Genomic DNA, 16,496 nt, shown 5'->3' with positions numbered 1-16,496 from the left:
ATTTGAGACTAAATAGCAGGTAGATTTGTTTGATTCTTCTCAACTGACTTTAGTAGTTAGTGCGAGGAATTGAATAATAGTTGTACTAACTGGAATTAATTGTTTTTCATTGTACACATATTGATATTATTCTATCAAAGACAGCATTATACTTCAATATAGATCTTGGAATGTTCTTTTTGAGGATTAATGTAATGACTTTTTTCTTGCATCTGTCAGTCTTGCCACAGTAAACTGTATGAGTGTCTGACTCAAATTGGCCAATATCACTCAATTTAAGCTCACTAATGACTAAGAAACCAATCTTTATGCATTCTGTTTCCTTGTGGACAACTTTCAGTTAACCTAGATTAATGCTTTGTAATTGTATATTTTGATAATTAACAGATGTTTGCATCCATTTTTTCCCTTTTTGAGTCCTGCCTCCTTAGCAAATAAAAACCCCAAAACTTGCTCCATCCACATCATGATGCTTAATCCATTTTAAGAAGGTGCCTTTTCTGCAGTTTTGCGTCCAGTGCTCGCTAACCCGGGGAGCTTGTGCTCCAGCAGTGCGTCACACCAGGTTTTCTGCTACTCTTCGGGCTTTCGGTGGCCAGTTTCCCATAACTGGACAGCCTAGTCCTTCTTCTGAGTCTGTCCTTCATCCTGAAGAGCCACGGAAACCTGTTCACTATGAGTGCACTTGATTGTATTTGAAATGCCAGAGCAATGTTAACTAATAAAAGTGATAGCAAATATGAAATTTTCATAATAACCATTTCATTTTATTTTTTAAAAGCACTGAGTGGGATATTGGCTGTGGCAAAATATCTTCCTTTAAAATATATGTTCTACCTGATATTTCATAATTTTATTCTCTGCTTTGTTAACTGCCTGTTTCTAGCTCTAAATTGATCTCATTCTCCCCTTTTCTCAAATAAATATAGTTATCCACTAGGTTCATCCTTGGTCTTTTTCTATATAGTTCTATCTTGGAGAGTCTTTATTGACCTAAATGTTTTAAATATCTCATCTTAAAAATAAATGTGAAAAAAAATAAATGTGACATGTTTATCTATTTTCCAATTATAGAGTACAGGAAGCTTATACTTTCAAATGTATATAATGGTTGCACTGGGTAAGCATTGGACTGCGGACCACCAGTTCTGAGGTTCACAGCCAACAACAATTCAGGGGAGAGAGATGAGGCTATCTGCTCCTAGAACAATTTATCGTCCCTGAACCCTCTATAGGGTAGCTATGGATAGCAATCTATTCTATAGCAATGGATGATTGCTGATATCCTGTTTTGCAAAAAAAAAGTATGACATACATACTATTTTACAAGGGTTATGTTCTATTAATGAAAACACAACATATAAAAAATAATTCATGCATTACTTCCAGGTGCTTATGTTTAAAATTTATTATTTTCTCTTGTATTCTTGAAGATATTTTTCTTTGGCTTTTTTTCGTGACTAATTTCATTTATTAAGAGATGAATGAATAATCTAATTTGGCCAATTAGGTTCTCTCTTGGGAAAAGGAATCTTATATTTAGCATATTACAATAGTCAACCATTGTGTCTAAAATCAAGGAGCCTTGATCATTTTAAGCCATCTACTGCTAACCAAAAGGTTGTCTGTGTAAACGCTCCTGTCGCTCCACAGGAGAGAAATGTGGCAATTTGCTTCTTTAAACATATTCATCCTTGGAAGCCCTATGGGGAAGTTTTACTTGATCCTGTAGGTTGCCTGGAGTTTAAATCAACTTGATGGCAAGGGGGTTGGTGGGGTGTCTCACTCCATTCGTAAGCATGCCTTAGAACAATAATCCATGTGCTCCTATGATTTATATTTCCAGAAATGTACTATTTAATGTTCTCACCAAGTTGTTCATGTGTTATTTTCCTTTCAAATATTTGAAAGTTTTGCTAGTTGCTTTTGAGATGTTTCCCAATTGCAGTGACCCTATATATAACAGAAAAACATTGCCTAGTACTACATCATACTTATGATAATTTATAGGGGTTCAAATACACTTTAGTGGCCACTGGATGTGGAGTGTTTTCTAACCTAGAAGGCTTGTCTTCTAGTATTATATAGCACATCAATTTTGTGTTCCATGGAGTTTTTATTGGTCAGTTTTCTGAGGTTGATTGCCAAGCTGCTTCCTATTCTGGCTCATCGTGTCTTCTTCACCTGTGCATCGTGGTTGATCTTGCTGCTTTTCCAAATGCAGGAGAAGAGCTTCCAGCATCCTAGCAACACATAAACCACCACAGTATGACAGAAGGTGGGAGTTATTGGAAGTACTCCAAAATATTTCCACCAATATGTGCCCCACATTTCTTTATAACTTAGTCTATTTCTATTGCTTTACAACCGGTGAGCTTTCCCTGATTTAAAAGTTAGTACAAAGTAAGAGGTGTAGGAAAGAGATCTTCATGGGCATCAGAAGACATGCTATGTAGATTACAAGCTAACAATAAATGAAAGTCAATGGCAATCCTATTTATATAGTGAGGACGGGAAAAGGCGAGCCAAGGATGAATTCTGTTTACCTGTGAGAACCTTAACCAATGTCATCACTAAGTGTGCCTCGTAAGAATATTAGGTAGATACACCTCATCCACTAATTTAAATTGATTAAGAGATAAAGCACATGGTAGGTTGGTTGGTTGGTTGATTCTAACTAGTAGTGGGTAACTGAGGAGAAAACAAATTTAAACCGCAAATTTTTTGCCTCTAGTCAGCAAATGAAACAGAAACTATGTGGCATTGTTAAAATAATTTCTTATTTCTTCTAACTACAGGGCTGACCCTACTGAAAATCAAGGTCATGGAGTCATTCTGCAGATTAAAGAATAACAACTCGAGTTGCATGCACAACGTTGTTGGATATCTTACATGAAATTTAAGATTCTGATTTTTCCTTTAAAGTTAAGTACAAATAATTGGAGTCGGGATTTTTTTTAGGACCCAGAGGACTTCTAAAGTGCTTTCCAAAAATGTCATTTTGCTTGAGGTAGTCATTCTCCTCCTTTTCGTGCTGTTCACTGGAAACAAAAATCTACATTTAAAAGGGCTTACAGAGTGAAAAGTAGAATCAAAGTTACACCCAGAAAGAAGTGAAATGATTCACTAATTGGTTACTAAAATATAGTAGCAGATTGAATTAGAGGATGCTTAAAGAACTAAGTGTACGATTTTTGATCAATCTCAAATTGATTGATAAATATGCACTTATAAAAGATTTTAAAATAAGTAAGTTTGTGGAGACACTGTATAATTTTTCATCAGTTTGTTAAATTAGCCAATAAGTTGATAATTTATCATTAAGTTACAGTAAGTGACAGTAAGGTTAGAGGAAGATCTTGTTAATTTAGGATGACAATATTTCAATTCTTGGGAAGACATAAATAGTATTATGCCTTCACTATGTTATTTTGCCATGACTGTCTGTTTCTATGTCATATAAAATATATTGATAAGGAAACACCAATATTTAGAAAGCAATTTATGAGTGTTTGTGTGCATGTGTGGGCCAGACATGGAATGTAAGTGATAAGGGTGAAAGTTGAAATTGAATATTTCATCTCAGTGAAATTGAGAAGACTTTAAGAATGTCAAGTGGAGATGAAAGCAATTAACCTGTAGATGTAAAATGGATTTTATTAGCATTATAGGCATCGCTGATGATGGGATTTAAGAATGGTGATAAAATGTCAGTATGATGATGATACAATTTTTGGAAATAGTTTGATGTGTAGCAACCTCAAGCTTTAGTTAACATATAAAGTACTAAGGAAGAATACCAATAGATAGCCCATAGTTTGCTAACTTTACTTACTCTACTCATCTAAACTACTTGGCTACAACCCTTACTTAATTCTAGCACCCAAATAAGATGTGATCATTGGGAATAGAGTGTAGTTAATGAAATTTTCATTTTGATTGGATCACCAATCTATGCCCACAGAGGCAGTTGCCAATAAATCAAACAATAGATTTCATTACATCAGGCCCATTTGCAGTCAGAGACCTCTTTATGATCACACAAAGCAAATACATCACCTTGATGACTAAGGACTGCCTCTCCCAAATATGGTGTTCTCTGTTCCTCGCTTACCTGCCAGTACTGGACAGTACAGAGGAAGGGAGAGCAGAAGACTGATGCACTTAAATAGTGTTGTAGGATAATACTGAATGTACTGTGTACTGCCAGAAAACAAACCTGTGTGTCCCTGGAGAAGTATAGTCAAAATAATCCCTAGAAATGAAAATAGCAAGATTTGTATTTTTGACTTACTTTGGATACATCATCAAAAAAGACAAATCACTGAAAAAGGATATCAGGTTTGGTCAAGTAGATGTTAGGTGTTGTGGAATCAATATCCAACTCATAGCAACCTTGTGTGACAGAACACACTTGCCCCGGAGAGTTTTCAAGGCTGTAATCTTTACAGCCACAGATCGTCCTGTGGAATCACTTGTGGACTTGAAGTGGCAGCATTTCTCCTGTGGAATCACTTGTGGACTTGAAGTGGCAGCATTTCATTTAGCAGCCCAAGCACATGCCTGTGGCGTCACCAGGGCGCCTTTGATAAAGGGGGAGGGGAAGATGAGAAAGAAAGAAAAACAAGGAAATCCCCAATAAGATGGATTAACGCAATAGGTTTAAACATACCAAATGATTGCAAGAGGGTGCAGGATGGGACAGCTGCAGTGCATAAGATTATCATGAGGGTGTGGCAATTAGATAGCACCTGACCACAGGAAGTCATTGATCTTTGATTAAAGGCAATAATGGTTGCTTGCAATGAACAAAGTTTAATTTATACAACAATCACTTTGTGTCACTGTTGACAGAAAAGGTATTTTCAGACTTTCATCCAGTGTAATTTGCTCATCATGATTAATTAGCTATCCATAGTCTCAGGAATCTAAATAGGAAGCACACAGCATGGCAACCCCCTTAGAGAAGTATCAAGTGAGAAGGATGTTACTAACTTTAGAAGCAGAGACACCTAGATGTTCATAAGAACAGGACTAGATCCAAGATTTCAATAAAGTTAGTGCAGGTATGAATAAGAGATAAAGATTAAACTGCAATGTTACCTTGAAGAATTGAAAACGTTTACATTTATGAAAGTTTCTCTATATGAAACAATGAACAGGAAATACCCCACTGATATTTGTTTTCACTATGAGGCAGTAATTTTGCTGATGGTTATTTGTGAGAACCATTGATGATTAGTAGCATATTATCATATGCAACACTGTTTTGTGTAATGTGTGTATATACCAGGTTAATTTTGAAAATTTTTATTTGATTGTGATTCAAAGCTCTACTTCTGGGTTCCTTTTCCTGTTGCTAGGCTGGCACGATCACCTGATCACAGTTAAAAGGTAGAAAGAATATTGAGGACAACATTTAATAAATGCTGTTGAAAGAAATACGCTTTTCTTTTTTCTTCTTTTTAACACAGAATTAGGAAGCAGTTTTCATGTTTAAAATGTACTATAGAGAGTCCTAAATGGAAAACTCTTGGGAGAGTGAGCAAACTGCGAGAGGTGGGAGGTTTCCGTTCACTTATGACAAGGTCCTGCCAGTCAGGGGTGATTAAGCAGGAGTTTGCTGAAGCCCAGAGAGATTAAAGGGAAACTCATATTTTTTTAAAAATGAAAGAAAGAAAGCAAAGTTCAAATGCCAAAACCTGTCATCAAATTCAATTGAAGGAAAAAAAATACACAAAGCTTAGATTAGACAAGCAGATCAAAAGTTTAAGGGAAAGTGTGATTTATTTTTAAAAGATTTTGAACTGCTAAATTGTTCTTGGTGACTGGGGATACCTGCCTGTGGAGCAATGAGTCAATTTTATGCTTATGGCTTTTCTAGCTTTGGTCTTATAACTCCCACAAATGGTTGGCTCGACCTAAGCAAATTGATGAACAATGAGCACCAAGGGATGTGGGGATTAATATAAATTGATTAATGTATTGTCTAAAAAGAGTATTGATCAGATTATGGGTCTTGTGGGAGGGGCATGACTTAAATTGAGAATAAGTAGGTTTACACAAAAGTCAATGACACAGAGGTACAGCAGGAGATTACTAGTATTAAGAAGAAGAATCCAGAGTTAAGCATATCTTTTGGATTGAGGACTTGGGTCTCTGTGTTGAAGAACCTCCTAGACCCAGTAGAAGGATTAAACATTAAATATAGCACAATACATCAAAAGACAGCAGCACAAAGCTTGCTTCTATACAGAATGAGACAGGTGCAATGAGGTGATCATCCTACAGGGCAAAAGCTGAGTATTTTCAGGCAAAAGGCTATTAGGCAGCAGAGCTAACAAAGTTAAACCATTTGTTTGCTCAGAGCAAGGGAGGGCAAAGTGTGTACCATGCCAGGTTTCACTCCTCTCCGCACTCACTAGCAAGGACCCAGAGAGTGTGAACGCAAGAGAGTCCAGCAGGCTCAAATAGCATGATAGAAATCAAAGACAAGTTGAAATTGAAGAAAATTAAAACAAGTCCATTAAAGCCAAATTTTAACCTTAAGTTCAAGTTTGAACTTGAATTTGGAGACCATCTCCAGAATAGATTTGACTTATTGAACACTAAAAATCTAATGATATGTGTATGAAATCAATAACATTATAAATGATGAAAAATTCATTAAAAAGACAGGAAAGAAAGGAAATATTGTCAAAGTGGATGTTAGAAGAGATTCTGAAACTTGTTCTTGATCATACAGTAGCTAAAGCAAATGGAAGAAATAAAGGAAAAAGAGCTAAAAAGAAATTTTCAATCGGCAATTAGAAAAGACAAATTATTATAAGGAATTTGCAAAGACTTGGAGTTAGAACACAAACAAGGTGGGACACACAGCATATGTGAAGCTGAAAGAACTGAAGGAAAACACTCAAGGCTCGGGTTGAAATATTAAAGGATTCTATGAAAATACATGGAATGAAGCAGAAAGCATCAAAAGAACATGGAAAGGATACACAGAGCCACTATGTTAAAAATAACTCATTGATAGTCAACCATTTTGAAAGTTCACATAGAACCAAGAATCAGTGGTACTGAAGGAGGAAGTCCATGCTTCATCGAAGGCAGTACAAGCAAACAACGCTCCAAGAATTGAGGAAGTAACAATGAATGCGTTCCATAGATTCTGATCAAGCACTGCAAGCACTCACAAGAATATGCCAAGAAATTTGAAAACCAGCTACCTAGCCAACTGACTAGGAGAAAGCCATATTTGTACCCATCCCAAAGAGAGATGGTCCCACACAATTCAATAGTTATCAAATAATATCATTGATATCACATTAAAATAACATGTTGCTGAAGATCATTCAATAACAGTTACAGCTATATACTGACATTGCCAAAAAAGCAAGCCCGATTCCAAGGAGGATGTGGAACAAGATCTATCTTTGCTGACATCAGATTGCTCTTGGCTCAGAAAGTTGTGTTTATTGATTATGCAGGGTGTGTTAGTTAGCTAGAGAAACAAATCCATGGACACATGTATGTGTATAAGAGATTTATATACAAGAGCACGTGAACATTGAGAAAACATCCCAGCCCAGTCCAGATCAAGTCCATAAGTCCGGTACTAGCCCATTTGTCTGATAGCAATCTATAAAGCCCTCTTCAGACTCACGAAACACATGCAATGATGCTGAATGTAGAAGATCACAAACCAGTGGGTAGAAAGCGGAGAGTCGTTTATGTACCTGCTCCAATTTGTTGGTCCAAGCCCATGGCACTTTCCATCTTCTTCACCAGCAGCTCAATTCAAATGCATGGATCCTTCTTCAGTCTGCCTTCTTCAATACCCAACTTTCACCAGGATAGGAGGTGACTGGAAATACCATGTTTCGGGTTAGACACAGCTTAGTCCTCTGAAGTGACATCCTTGCTCTTTGATGCTTTGAAGAGATTTTGTGCAGCAGATTTAACCAGACAATGCATCTTTAAATCTCATAGAAGAGAGATCTAAAGATCTCTTCTACGCTGCTTCTATGAGAATTGCTTGTGGATCCAAGCAAGACAAAATCCTTGACAAAAGAAAAAATCTTTTCTCCATTTATAATGATTTTGTTTATTGATCTGTTGTGAGGATTTTGGTTTTCTTTAGACTGTGTTGTATTCCATACTGAAGGCTGCAATCTTTGATCTTCATCAGCAAGTGCTTTCAGTTCTCCTCCCTGAAACAAGCGAAGTTGTGTCACTTTCATGTGGAAATCTGTTCATACGTCTTCCTCCCATGTTAACAGGTGAGACCAGCCCCTTGAAAAGGACATAATGTTTGGTAAAATAGAATGGCAGCCAAAAAAGAAGACCCTTCATGAGATGGATTGATACAGTGGCTACAGAAATGGGCTCAAGAATAACAATTGTGAAGATAGAACAGAGCCAAGTGGAATTCCATTCTGTTGTATGCAGCATCACCATAAGTCATCCCTCATTTAATCATGCCTAACAACAGCCAGAGACATATACAAGTGAAGCCTGGTGACCAAATGTCAGCCTCAGGAGCTGTGCAAGGCCCCCATCCCCAAGAAGCTTGCTGGCAGCTGGAGACAATGGTGATGCGAACACATCACTTGACCTGAACTACAATGTTTCAGGGGCATAAGTATGGGTATGGGTAATTTTGGAAGAGTAGCATAATAGTTATCTGTTGGACTGGTAATCTCAATGTCAGCTGTTTGAAACCAACAACTGTTCTGTGGGAGAAAGTTGAGGTTTTCTACACCTAAAAAGATTTACAAACCTAGAAACTTACAGTGGCGATCCTTCCCTGTCCGATTTGGTCTCTGTGAGTCAGAATTTATTGGATGGCAGTGAGTTTGGTATTTGGAAGCATTTCCTCTTTACGAATCTGATATTATTTCTTATGATTTTCCTCTATAAGTACTAAAATGGTTTTTACTTTGCCAACACTCTGTGTTTCTTATATGTCCAGTAACATATCAGATGAATATAGCACTCATATAATGGTTAATGCCAATGAGAGGAGATTCCAAAAGAAAACCGGATTTTTTTCCTCCAAATCTAGATATTTACATTATTTTTAACAAAACAACCTTATCACCTTCAAAGTATTCTCCATTACACTTAATACATTTGTCAAATCTGCAATTCCATTCTGGAAACATTTTTCAAACTCATCTGTTTGGATAGCTGACAGCACCTTTCTTATTTGTTTCTCCACCTCTTTTATGCAGTCAAATCACTGTCCTTCCATGTCCCTCTTCATTCACAGAAACAAAAAGAAGTCTAACAGAGTGAGGTCAGGTGAGTAAGGTGTGTGAGCCATTCTGGCTTTTGCCAAAATCTGAAGGACTGAGGTGGCTGCGTGAGCAAGTGCACTGTCATGGTGGCAAAACCAGTACCCTGTCTGCCACAGATCAGGTCTTTTTGTGGCACATTGTTATGCAATCTTTTCAGATTCTAAGTAGAAAGCTTGATTAATAGTCTGCCCTGGTGGAACAAACTCCAAATTCACTATGAGTTGACAGTTTCATCTGTTCAGGAAGTTGATGGATGTCCAGAATGAAGTTTCTCATCAATCAACATTTCACCTTTCTTGAAATGAGAAAATCACCCATATACTGAGTTTTTCCCTTAACTCTGTCCTTAAAAGCTATGTTCAACATTACAACAGTTTCTGCGGTATTTTTCTGGAGTAGGAAACAAAATTTCACAGACACATGGTGTTCTCTTAATCGGCCAACACAAAAATTGAAGTCCCAGTGAAATTGTTTTTATGAAAAAATTCACAATGATCAGCGAGAACCTCCCCAGGTGATGGATGCCACTGGGGGCACTAACTCAGAGCAAGTTGTTAGATGCTCTCCTAGTAGGGAAAATGTGTCCTGTGAAAGCTCCACTCCACCCATCACAATTGTGTTTTCTTTAGGTACCCCTCGTACGTGTCTCTTTCCTAGCAATCTTACTGTTGTCTGGACATTTGAGGCACAACCTGTCTGAACATGCATTTTAGGTAGACAGACCTATACATACATGTAGGTAGACATATTACCTAAAAGAGTTTATGGTCTAGTGAGAGAAACAGACATATGAGCAGACCATTATAATATAATTAAGAAAAATGGTACAAAGAATTATAAATACAAAGAGACAGTCATATAAAGATATTAGAGTAGAGGAGAAATAAACTATTGTGAAAGAAATAAATTAAGTTTTGGTCCAGCCTTAAATAATCTGTAAGAGTTAGACAGATGTGTTTAGATACTAAGTAAAGACTTGAAGGCGTCAATACCCCCACCTCCCAACCAGAGATCTCAGAAGAAAGGCCTGATGATCTAACTGTTAACAAAAGTGTGAGTGGCGATACTGGGATGGTGGAGGGAGGGTAGGTTGGAAAGGGGGAACAGATTACAAGGATCTATATGTAACTTCCTCCCTGGGGGGTGGACAACAGAAAAGTGGGTAAAGGGAGACATCGGACAGGGCAAGATATGACAAAATAATAATTTATAAATTATCAAGGGTTCATGCGGGGGCGGGGAGGGGGGAGTGGGGAGGGAGGTGGGAAAATGAGGACCTGATGCCAGGGGTTTAAGTGGAGAACAAATGTTTTGAGAATGATGAGGGCAATGTGCTTTAGACAATGTACAAATGTGCTTTAGACAATTGATGTATGCATGGATTGTGATAAGAGTTGTATGAGCCCCTAATAAAATGATTAAAAAACAAAAAGAAGTCACTGGGAACCCAATGGACTATAATTATATTCTGACACAAATCAGGTTCCCAAATGTTGGAAAAGACTTGATGGCAACTGAGAAATTATATTATTCTTGAGTGATAAATATGTGGACACTCTAGGAAGTAGCATTGTATTCATTGCCAAAGAGAACATTTCAAAATCAATCTTGAAGTGCAACGATGGCTTTGATAAGATTTTATCTACCTGCGTTCAAGGAAATATAACAAACAGAGCTATTATTCATATTTATACACCAAGCATAAAAGCTAGTGATGAAGAAATTGAGGAGTTATACCAATGTCTTCAGTCTGAAATTAATCAAGCATGCAATCAAGATACTTTGATAATTATTGGAAATTGGAATGCAACAATTAGAAACAAAGAGGAAGGCACCAAAGTTGTAAAACAGGTCTTGATGGTAGAAACCAAACTGGGGACAACACAATAGAATTCTGCAAGACTAGCAACTGATTCCTAGCCAAAAAGCATTTCAAACAACAAAAAAGGCAAGTATACAAGTGGACTTCTCCAGATGGAAGACAAAGAAATCAAACTGACTACATTTGTGGAAAAGCCCAATATCATTAGCTAAAACCAGACCAGGAGCTGATGCTGAAGCAGACTATCTATCAATTGCTCCTATGTAAGTTCAGGTTAAAGCTGAAGAAAATTAAAACATCCACAAGAGACAAAATATGATATTGAATCTATTGCACTTGAATTTAGAGAACGTTTCAAGAACAGATTTGCTACATTGAACACTGATAACAGAAGAAAAGATAAGCTCTGGGAGGACATCAAAGCATCATTCATGAAGAAAGCAAAAGGTCATTTAAAAAGACAAGAAATAGAGATCAAAGTGGATGACAGAAGAGACTCAGAAATGTGTTCTGAACAGTAGAATTGCTAAGGCAATGGGGCAAATGATGGAGCCAAAGAGCTGAATAGAAAATTTCAAAGGGCAGTTTGAGAAGACAAAGGCAAATGTTAAAATGAAATGTGCAAAGACCTAGAGTTAGGAAACTAAAAGGGAAGAACATACTCAGTACGTGGAGGTAGAAGAACCAAGACACTTTTCTTTTCCACTGAAGCAAAGACAGTCATTATTTTTAACAGAGAAGGAAAACAATGGAGTTACATATCTATTTTATATGACCAGGGACACCTTGCTTCACAAAAAAATCAATTCCTGCCTGAAGTCACTATGTTCTCTCAGTCTGTCAGCAGGCTTCTCCACCATCTTTTCCTGTCTCCTGCTTCTGCTATCACTATTTCGCTGTTGCTACTTCTCACAATTGGCACCTATTTTTAAATTTAACGCATACTGAAAACTGCATTCGTTGATCTTCAGCAGTAAGGGCTTTAAGTCCTCTTGGAGTTCAGAAAGCCAGATCATGTCATCTGCGTATGGACGGTTGTTCATGTGTTTTAACTTGAGCCTGTTCTACTGCTGTGCTTTGGAACTAAATCATTTGTATTCTAGATTCACAAATGAAGAGAAATTTCACCTCTGGATGAAATTTGAACTTGATATCTATCAAAGTTTTGGGGAGGATGATACCTTTCAAATGTGGTAAGCATACATATTGATGAGGGTAAAAGATAGAATGTTATGGTGTGAGTTGTGTTGCCCAAATATACGTCATTTGGCTTGGCCCGTGGCCTCGTTATTATGTAATTATGCTGCTTCTTTCTGATCTTATGTAATTATCTTATGTGTTGTGAACCCTTATCTCTAAGATATGATCCAGGCAGGAGATTAAACATGTCAACAGAGCTGAGAGGGACCTTCTACCATCCCGAATATAGAACCTGGAGCATTAGCTCCACTGAGGAACTCCTAGAACCAAGAGAAGATTAATGACAAGGAGCTTCTTCCAGAACCAGAGAGAGAAAGAATTTGTCTTTGGATATGGAACCCTGAATTTAGGAGCATCTATCTTCCTAAACTCTGAGAGAATGACCTTTTAAGGTTTTGTGGGGTTTTTTTAAAGCCATTTTCTTGTATTTCAGGTATAACAGCACAAGTTCACTAAAATGCCATGTTTTCAAAGTTATATTCTATGGGAATCAAACCTGTAATAAAGCCAACTTCAAAACATGGCTGATAAATTAATATTTCCCTATGGTCAGTTTCCCTGTTAACAGGCCTTATTTGCAAAGCATGCTTACTTGTTCCTTTACAGAGGTTCCAATGATGAAACCATAAATAACTCCTGACATGTAAACGATCACTACCTCTTCTTTCATGCATGGACTAATTATCTTTGTACATGGGAAATTCTATGAGTGCTCCTAAATATTTATACCTACAATGAAAGTCTACATTAAGCGCGTGACTTAAAATTGATAGCTATAGCCCAACGTAGTCTATACGTATCAGTAATCTTGATGCTGACAACGGAGCTGGTATTCAACCTAAGGAATTGGCACAATACAATTGGAAGACTTGGAAGCTGTCAGCTACTATGACTCAATTAGATGATGATATTTCAGATGGAATAGAGTGTAAACTTTACTCAATACACATAAATGAACTCACGATGGCTTAAAAACCTAAATGTAAACCCTAGAACAATAAAGATAATTAATGAAAAAATAAAGCTACACTTCAAGACTTTAATGTATAACATAAATATGAGTGGAATATTCTGCTCCATCGCATGCTTATAGAACTACATAACCTCAACAATGCAGTTGGAACCTACAACTAGAGAGGCTTCATCATTAAGGATAGACATTTTAAAGTAGAACCAGTTGTTCCTTCAATGTGGCCATACTTTCTCCATTCATCATACCAAGATCACTGTAGATAGCTGCTAAGCAATAACATGGTGAAGAAATCTAGAACTACCTGGCAACAAAGGCACTGGTGAATCCCAGCTGTGAAAGAGAAATGACTTTGTGTCATTTTAAATTGACTTGTGTCAATTTAAAGCAAAGCATAAGCTATCACATGGGAAAAGCATATCAAGGAGCCAATGCACAAGGGAATGTTCATAAAGATGATCATAGGATGTTGTTCAAAAACCTTGATCAGAAGGAGGAAATAATAAATGATATCAAGTAAAAAGGGATCCATTTGACCTATTTGTAAAATGACTTAATAAATTTAAGAGCACAATGTGATCTTTCCTCAAGATGCTCATATTTGCTGTCTAGAAACACCACATAGCCTTTGCTCTAACTTTGTGGTAGTCCAAAGATTCTACCTTTGTTGCCTAGGAACCAATTCCTGAAAGGAAAAGTGTTTCTTTACTGTCAGAGGAAAAACTATGAATACTTAAGAGAAATTTTTCACCTCCATCTCCTTCAGTTTCTTGATGTTCTGGGCAAATCAACACTTTAGTGGAAAGTTTGTTTCCAGTTTTCTTCAGAGATATAATAATCTGAACAAGGTAATTGTTAACAAACTATTCCTGAAAACATCAGTCATACCCTTGTTTTGTAACCAGTAACAAGCCTCTCCTGACCATGACCGTTTTTTCGATTGTGTCTTTAAGCAATTAATGTATTCATGGAGGTGAGAATGCTAAAGACCATTCTTTACTTTGCCCCACCTTAGACTAACTTTAAACACTGTAAACCAGTCAGAATATTATCATTTCCTTTTTCCCCTTTGGCAGTATAATGTGTTAGTTGCAGGTTTCTCTTGAGATTGGTGAGGCTGGTCTCCTATTGTTTATTATTTTTGCCTTAAATAAATGTTTTTTCTTCTTTTTTTATATCTCTGGAGTAAGGATTTCAATGATCTGCAACACTACTCAGAGACAACTTGAGATAAAAGTCTGCTGTTTTATTTCTGAAAATAATCATCCAGAGAAAACCCTATAGAATACAGTTCTTCTCTGACAATTCTTTTACATTTTGTTTGATCATATTATATGTTCCCTTCTATTTTTGGTTAAAGTATGAAATTATAGAAACCAAAATTAAAGACTGTAATGAACAATTCAAATGTATTAAATTTGAGAATGTGTACTCATCAAAAGTCACTAAGGAAAGTGAAATGACAAGCTACACTCTAAGAAAAAATATTGGCTGCCCCGAGATAAAAATAGATTATTTTTCAGTATCAATGATCTTCAATCAACAATAAAAATTCTAATAATGCAAGAGGGGAAAAACAGTGGTTGAAAATGTATGCATTCATCTACAGAAGATAAAACACATGATCAATAAACAGATGAAAGACAGTCAATCTTACAGTCTTCTTTAAACAAAAAAGTTGAAACCAAGCACAAAATTATATCCCATTCCCCGGACATCATTTTGACAAGTAATGAAGTAACCGACAGAATTAAGTGTCAGCTGGGATTCGTAGAAGGAAGGGTTCTCAATCACTACTGAGGAGAGAGTAAATGGATGTCCCCCTTTTGGAAAATAGTTCAGTGCTCTCTAAGAAAACCTACATATAAAAAAGCCCTGTGACCCAGGTATTCTCTGGAAAGATATTCCAGTAGCTATCACAAGTCTTATGAAATAAGATATGTTTAGAAAGAGCATACTGCCAGTTTTGTAAATGAAAAATAAAATCATTGATGAACCTATTGGGACAGCATGCAGAATAAGAGTTGCTGGGGGGGGAGAGTGGGGAGGACATAAAAGGGAGCTGATGTCAAGGAGTTCAAGAAAGAAAATAATGTTTTGAAAACTGATTGTGGTAGTAATTACACAGTAAGCTTGCTATGACAGAACTATGGAATGAAATGATATCTCCCAATCATTTAAGTATTAACTCCCAATAACATTGTTTGGGGGAAAAAAGAAAAAGAGAGTCAATGTTAAGTTCTTTGATGAAAACCAAGGAAAAAATGTGCATTTACACAATTATATGTAATATGAGACTTATTCACCCATAACACACATGCTGAGATTAAAATAGTGTTGAACTTAAAGGGAAAAAATCAAGAATTTACGCAGCTTGATATCACTTACATGACATTAAAATCCAGGCTAAACTAAGTAAGATGGTAAAATTCTTAAGAAAAGGTAGCGGATCCGTATCACGGGACAGGAAGGGTTTGAAATGGGCAGTCAGGTTGTAGGGGCTTCTTGAGTAAAAGTTTAGTGTTATTGAACATTGTCTTGACTATATATGTGCTCATTTTATTCATGTTTTCTTAAAACTGTATTTGTATATATTTATATGCTCTAGTGTATTTTATATTTAATAGAATAGAATTGATTTCATAGAATAATGAATAAAATAGTATAATAAAGGGTTATGGTTTGGTGAGTTCTTAGAAAAATCACAATAAATGGGCCTTCTTTTTTCTTTTTGGAATATGACAAATTAGGTCCTTTGGAAAGAGACAGTTCTTACTACAGAACAGAAATGCAAACACAACAACTATGTTTTACGTGCAGAGCTGAGCTTGCAAAACATGTCTTGAAAAGCCCATGGAGGTTTCAGACAGATCGGAGCTGAAATAGACCGACCGTGGTACCCTAAGGAAAGTCAGAACAGCTCTCCAACCACAGCCAGGCAGAGCAAGAACGATGGCTTCCAGGGAACGAGAGGAGTACTGAGGGTGGGGACATTGGACACCAGGCTTTAAGCAGAACCCACTTAAAGCTACATATTGCATTTGGACTGTAGTATCCATCTTAATGAAAGTCTGAATAAACAGACTGGACTGGAAAACACTCTTAAAGGCCAGCGATACTTGAACTAACTACAAGCTTTTCTTTCTTGGTATATTTTAATTTGTTCTTTGTCAGTGGCTTGATGTTGTTGCTGTTTTGTTGTACA

The sequence above is a fragment of the Echinops telfairi genome, unplaced genomic scaffold (genome assembly GCF_000313985.2).
Source record: "Echinops telfairi isolate 266 unplaced genomic scaffold, ASM31398v2 ScPeMD7_7467;HRSCAF=8505_1, whole genome shotgun sequence".
In the NCBI taxonomy this organism is placed as follows: Eukaryota; Metazoa; Chordata; class Mammalia; order Afrosoricida; family Tenrecidae; genus Echinops; species Echinops telfairi.
Note: the sequence above shows the minus strand (reverse complement) of the source record.